Here is a 7,179-nt window from a genome sequence, read left to right as displayed (position 1 = left end):
GGGAGCGACTCTAGCTCGCTTCGATGGCCTTCTTGAAAGCGCCAGTGAGCTTCCTCCCAAACTTGCCCATGGTGAAAAAGACAACAACACAAACTCACGAACGGGGTTACATTAGTGAAAACAAATCAAACAACCCATGAGCTTGTCTTGGTGGTGATGAAAGTAGGATTTTTCTGTAGAGTTTCCTTGTGCTTGAGCTTTGTGGAAAATATTTTTGCAAGTTGTGGAGCAAGTGAGAGTGAGAGGGAGTGAAAAATGGAGAGTGGTGTGTGAGTGAGGGCTCACAACCGAGCTCTCCCATTTATAGAGCAGAGCACCGACCGAGAGGGGATGAGGGCAACGGCTAGGAGCCATTGGCGAAGGTGTAGGACTAACAACCACCTACTGGGTGTGGCCACACCACTGGTGTGCTCGCACCTGTGGTGGGCCCGCTGCTACCCCCCTTCACCAAGTAGCTCCCAATGGCCATTTCAAACTTGTGACCGTTGATGCTCTCCTCTATTTTGAAATTTTGCTCTCGAAATTGATTTTCCACAAAACTTTTATTATATTTTGAATTTTCATAAATATTTTTAAAAATGAGAAATGATAATAGAAAAATCTATACTATTAGAAAATGATTTTTATTTTATTTTTCTAAAAAGTTTATTTTGAAGCAAATTTTGAATTTTAAACATTTTGAAATTTTGAATGTTTTAAAAGATAACTACTGATTTACCTTCGACAAGGGCTCGACATTTATAGTCCATCGGCAAGACTTCTCCTCCGCTATTGCTCTCTAGCTGCATGAACAAATTCGAGGGAATTCTTGGGTTGCCTTGGGATTTTCCCCGAATGGTTGACAGGTATAGTGGCAGCTATTTGAGCTATTTGAGTTTCAATCATTTTATTAAAGGTCAATTAATTCTTAATAGAGGTGGATAAATTTTCAAATTTTGAATTTATATTTTCAATCATTTTATCATTCAACATTAATTTTTTAGTGATATTTTCATTAATTTTAGCTTGACCTAAAACTAGGTCTTTCAAGGATGGTTGATTCGAGTTATAATTTGAGTTATAATTCGAATTATCTCCTTGCAGGCGAGACTGATTATTCCACCTATTATTGTTACCTTGTTGGAACCCATTGTTGATGTGTGCGATGTCTTCATGGGTCTTGGGGCAGTTGTTCCCTGAATATTCGACCTCCCCATAGACTTCGCAAATCATTTGTGAGTCCATGGCCTAAACAGTGGCCTTCATAGCTTCCTTCTCATGGGCCCTTTCCTTCAGTCTTAATAGTAACAAATCTATTTTTGCAGCAAGCATATCCATCTATTTCACGGTATGCATGCCTTTTTGTTGTTTTTGTTCCTACCCCCAGCTCTGATTGGCCACCATTTTCTCGATGAGAGCCGTAGCTCCATTGATGGTCAGAGAAAGGAACGCTCCTCTAGCAACAGCATCCACGTGCCCCTTTGACATGGGCATAAGCCCCTCGTAGAAGTTTTGGAGCATGAGCCAATTTTCTATCCCATGGTGTGGGCAGGCCAAGATGTAATCCTAAAGCCTCTCCCATGCCTCAGGGATGGATTCCATTGAAGTCTGCTGAAAATTCAAAATTTTCCCCCTCAAGGCATTGGTTTTGCCATGGGGAAAAATTTGATGAGGAACGCCGCGGAACATTTGTCCCACATACTGGCAGCTTCCTTCTCCTTATAGAACCACTATTTCACCTTTGCCGCGAGGGAGAAGGGAAACAAACAGAGCCTGATGCTAGCTATTGCGATGTCTTCGATGACAATGGTGTCGCATAGCTCCAGGAAGTGTTGCAAGTGTGCACTTGTGTCCTTGCTTAGCAAACCACTGAATTGGTTTGCCTATACCAACGTGATTAGGCAAGTGTGTAGCTCGAAGTGTCTAGCCTCCGTGTTGACAATAGGCACAACAAGCACGTTGGCAACAGCGGGGGTGGAGTAGTCACGGAGTGTCTTGGCCATAGCGGTAGTAGCGGATGGTGTGGGGGTGACTAGTTCACTTGCCGATGGAGTGGCAGAAGAAGAAGCGGCATGAGATCGACTCTTCCTTAGGAGTGTTGTAATAGAACCATCCAATTTATAAGAGCACAAGTACAATCGCAATCACCAAAGCGATCAAACTGTCATACTTGAGCCCATATAACCCGGTAGTCTGGTGAAATCACGAGGGTTCTCAAACAAACCAACATACAAACCAAGATCGTACATGATTCAACATAACCAGTCACATGTTACATCATAGTTCACAAATAGTTCACAATATTCTCACATACATCGGAGTTCCCATAGTTATTACAAACTAAGTTTAAATAGCAAAAGCAAAGTAGTTTAACATCAACATCACACATAGTTCAAATACATGCCAGTGCCATGGTTATTCCAGCAAAAGTAGAACAGAGGGGATAACTCAAGAGTACCTTGCCCCATGGTTTAGTCCTCATCCATAGTTCTTATAGTACCCATGGTACATCATGTCATCTGCAACAAGAGGGAATAAACCCTGAGTATGAGAATATACTCAGCTAGACTTACCCATCATAAACCAGAAATAATATGACACCAAGGAGTATGCAAGGCTTTATCGGTGGAGTTAGCATGACAACATTTTGTATAAAAACTTAAGTAACATAAATTGGAGATTTAATATCTCTAGCATCAATTTGGATACCTATTCAATTAAGCCTCTCTAGATTAGAACCATATCCGGCTATAAGAATAATTTGAGCATCATCATAACCATATAGTATCCATTAAGTTACTCTATGTTGCCCCTGCTCAGTCAAGTTCTCACTATCCAGGAGAGATGGCAATTCAAATCGATTCCTATCCAGCTGGGGAATTATTCCTAACACAAACCCATACTTCCCCCATTGGGGTCGCATCGGGTCACCTTTCATACAACTTAGGAACCAACTTCGTGAGTCTGATCAACGCCGCACCCTTAGAGATTCTACTAATGTGCCAGGAAGATCGGGACTCAAACCCACCCTTGGACTTACGCCATTGGCTCTCCACACATCCTTACTGCCTCCAATGTGCGCACTTTCACTTACCGGGGCCTGGCCTAAATTGAGCTACTCAGCTTCATGGTTGGAATGACTTATCCGACCAACTAAGTGCTAGGCATGCATTCAACATGATATGAGGACATACAATGAATCAGTCCTTAACTAACATAGGCGGGGATAAATAGGCACCAAGACCTCCATGCCTTGTGCTTCACTATCACAATCCCGCCTGGTCTTTTTTTTATTCATGAGACATGGTTATTTCCACAATAGCAATTATAGCCAATCGTGATCAGTTATCTACCTATGTTTTAGGTGATAGGAAATCACCTAACTTCTACCAGACTAAGCAAGGCTAAGCATATATTTGATCCAGGACCTACCAAGGATTCAAGATATATTTATCTGGACAAGGATAATATATGCAGCAAGTGGTTCCAATCAACTCTTACAACCTAATGCATCAAACATAAAGGATGCAAGTGATATTTATAAAAACATAGGGGGCTTATAATGCTCTAGGGCTTGCCTTTCAAGAACGAGGAAGGTTAGTGGTCAGGACACTCAGGGGAGATCTTCTAAGTTGACTCCTCCTTCTGCCTAAACTTCCTGCTCTTGGGCTGCCTGCTCCTCCTCCAAATGCTCGGGTTCAAATTCGAGAAGCGTCACTCCTTCCGGGGAGCCTATTGCATGCATATGCACAAATGAGTACCATGAATGCATAAGAGATGAGATGACATGATAAATTGTGTATGCATGAGCATGGTTATCCACAAGGTGTATTATAAGTTTAACAGTCATTGACCAAGTAGATGTATATCTTTCTTCTAGTTGATTTTTACTGAGTAGGTGCATATCTCTCCTATAATACAAGAAACATACACTCACCAAGTTCTAGTAACCTAAGGTAAAGTTGTTTATCATTAGTAAGAGGCCTAGAACCTATAGCTAACAACTAATCTCAATTAGTCTAAGCATCTACACAAGCACCACATACGACAAACAACTATAATTAACTTAGTCATTTCCTGTTGTAAACAACATCTACGTAATTCAGTTATATCCATAGTTCTACTGAAACAAATACTATTATTTTGGACTTTTTGGAAAGCTTACAAAACTTCCTACAACTTTCATTTAATCACCAAAAGGTGATACAACCATTATCCTAGTCCAAATAGATAAACTTCCTAGGTCTATCCAGAAATTTCTAGAGAATAAGCATTTCTAGAGACCAACTTCTAACAGCTATAATTCTCAAACCAATAAGCCTATTGCCATGAAACTTTAACACAAGAAATATTAGTAAGTTATCTACAACTTTGTTACTAACAATATTCATAGCAAACATCGATTTACCCATGCAATTTACTTCACAACCGAAACTATCCAAACAGTCACTAAAATTGAATTATAGAGCAATTAATATTTCACTGCATACAAGCAATCAAATTTGGGCACAACCAATGGTACCAATAGTTCATAGGAATCATACACACTCTATTAAACATGATGGTCAAGCTCAAATAATTTCTTTAAATGCATTTATTAATTTATTTGGACACCAAGGTGAAATAAGGAAAATATATAAAAAGTGCACCATAAATTTTGAGAAAATTACAATATCCTACTTATGCTCTCAGAAGTCTACTGTATAAATTTCATGCCATGTGGATAAATATAGCCATCTCTACAAAAATAACAAGTTGCATAGGCTTATTTTAGCAAAAATAGTTTAGCCTAGTGAAAAGTGTCAAACAATAGATTTCATATTTTTCTTACATGCATCCTAGTACCATAACACTGTGTAAAAATTTGCATGATCATTAGTTATATATTTTTACCTCATTTATTTTCACTAGAAACTAGCAATTATTTGAGATTAAATAGGAAGACCATAATCCAAGCATGCTTACTATAGGTTTAGTATTTTTATTAGCTAAAGCATGTCAACACAAGATTAGAAAAAATGGAATCATATTTTTATCACTTTCCTAGCTCAAGTTATACATTTTACAAGATTGAAACCATTTAAAAAGCATTTATCTAGATACATTTTATTCTCCTAGAAAAATACAAGAAACAGTGCATCTCATATTTTTATCAAATACTACACTTCATGAGGAATCCAACAAAATTTGGTTCACTCAATTTGGACACTCTTAGCTCTAGATATGAATTTTTGAAGTTGGTATTCAAATCTGTGAAAAAATAAGAAAATCAAACAAACATACAGACTGGCAGATGGGCACTCGGTCAACGGGGCCCACCCGTTAGTGAACCCGAACAGAAGCGGCATTTGATCAGCCACTGCTCACCACCGGCGAGGTCACTGGCAGTGAGGTCACCACCGATGGCTTTGCCTCGACGTCCGCATCGATGGGTGTACTTGGTTGGCTTGGAGGCTGGCCGGAGTAGGCTCGATGGTGGCCATGGCGGACGGCGAAGCTACGTGGTAGCACTCTGATGAGCTCTAGCCATGGTAAGCTTAGGCTAGGCTCGCTACATCTATGCAGTGACCTAGCAAAGCCAAAGGATGCAGGTTAGGGTTCAGGGTGGCACCGGTGAGCTTTGACCACATGCATGCCGCTGCAGCGGCGCATAGAGCACAGTGGTGCTCTCGGTGTTCTGGCAAAACAGCAGTGAGAGGCAGGTCTCTGTCATGCCACCTGCTAGATCTATGGTTACACATCCTAAGGTGTGCGAGAGAGGAGGGAGGCGATAGGCTAGCTCAGCAATGGTGAGCTTGCATGTCCGGCACAACCCGATGGTAGCATCTAAAAAGGACGGTGGGTTTAGATACTAGGACCTACGACAAAGACCAAAGGGGGAGAGAAGGAGCGGAGGTGCAGATGTTGTGGCTGGCCATGGTGAGCTTGCGCTCGGCGGCGAACCACGGCCATGGCGAGCACGGCGACTCAGATTATGGCTTCACCTTGACTCGAGCAGTCAAATTGGTGGTTCAAGGTGGTAGAGTGGAGCAAGGCAAAGCTACTAGCATCAGCAATTTGACAATGGTGTGGTGACGGCTACGCATGAGCCCAATGACCTCACGGCGGTGATGGCGATGGTGGCACTGCTGCTGGCAGGCGAGAGGGAAGGTAAGTAAGGGTGAGAGGGTGGAAACTAAATGGAGCAGCGACGTTGCCTCACCCTTAACTACACTGCTGCCCGTCCAGCTCAGCCATCACCGACATATGGCCCCCACGTGGCCACTGTGGCCTGGCGTAGTCGTCCACTAACGGCGCGGGGCGCCTGGTTCAAACCGGCCATCAAGCCATCTAATAGCTCATGTTCACCCTCCTATATCTCCTAATCCATGGCGAGTTAGCAAAAACTTCATTACTAAAAGTTGTAGAGCTACATGTAAACTCCAACTTTGCTTTAGGGAGTAATATCTAATTTGTCATGGTTTTCAACTTGTAAAGCTTCAAAGTATGTCAATTGGAAACTGAAAATCGGTTTATCTCAGAGAATTTTCTAAGTGTGAAAATAGTACTTTGTTGATTCTTGTGAGCCCTATTTGACCATGTTAGGCACTGAATTAGCTCTTGACCCAAAAATAAAAGTTGTTAATCTAGTCAAGTACTACAACTTTTCTTAAGGGTGCACTGCCATGCAAACACTCTATGCTAGTTCAACTTAGGTCAAACATACATCATGAAAATGGTAACTTACACTATAACCATGACTTAGAGGCCAAATTGGTCCAAGTCATGAATACCAAAGTTGTTCCATGTGACATTCTAAACATGGCTAAGGTACTCCTAAGGTCCCACAAACATTTTATACATTGGTCACATGTAGATCCTAGCATATGTAAGCATTAGCATATATATGAATTAAAATTTCATGTGACAAAGTATAAGAATGAGATGAAATTTCATATGCTCATGAAATGCAAGTGCAAATTGCAATTCTTAACACAGAGGTGTTACAACCCCTCCCCCTTATAGAAATCTTGCCCCGAGATTCGAAAGACCTACCACTTTTCATAAAAGGAGGGATAAACCCCATGTAAATAATCTTCCCTTTCCCACGTAGCATCTTGTTCGCTATGATTATTCCACATCACTTTGTGAAACTTGATCACATGGTTTCAAGTTACTCTATCTTTGCTATCTATAATTTGCACTGGCTTCTCTTCATAG

The 7,179-nt window shown here is 41.2% G+C and overlaps 1 non-coding gene across 1 annotated transcript; it reads left to right on the top strand.

Annotated features, from left to right (window-relative positions):
- Positions 1–1,513: 1,513 nt before the first annotated feature.
- On the top strand, positions 1,514–1,620 carry LOC136553048 (small nucleolar RNA R71). The gene has a single exon (XR_010782953.1). It is a non-coding gene; the product is annotated as a small nucleolar RNA R71 (small nucleolar RNA).
- Positions 1,621–7,179: the final 5,559 nt, after the last annotated feature.

The sequence above is a fragment of the Miscanthus floridulus genome, chromosome 4 (genome assembly GCF_019320115.1).
Source record: "Miscanthus floridulus cultivar M001 chromosome 4, ASM1932011v1, whole genome shotgun sequence".
Taxonomy (NCBI): domain Eukaryota; kingdom Viridiplantae; phylum Streptophyta; class Magnoliopsida; order Poales; family Poaceae; genus Miscanthus; species Miscanthus floridulus.
The sequence above is the reverse complement of the archived record's forward strand: the minus strand, read 5'-3'. Positions and strand labels throughout refer to the sequence as shown.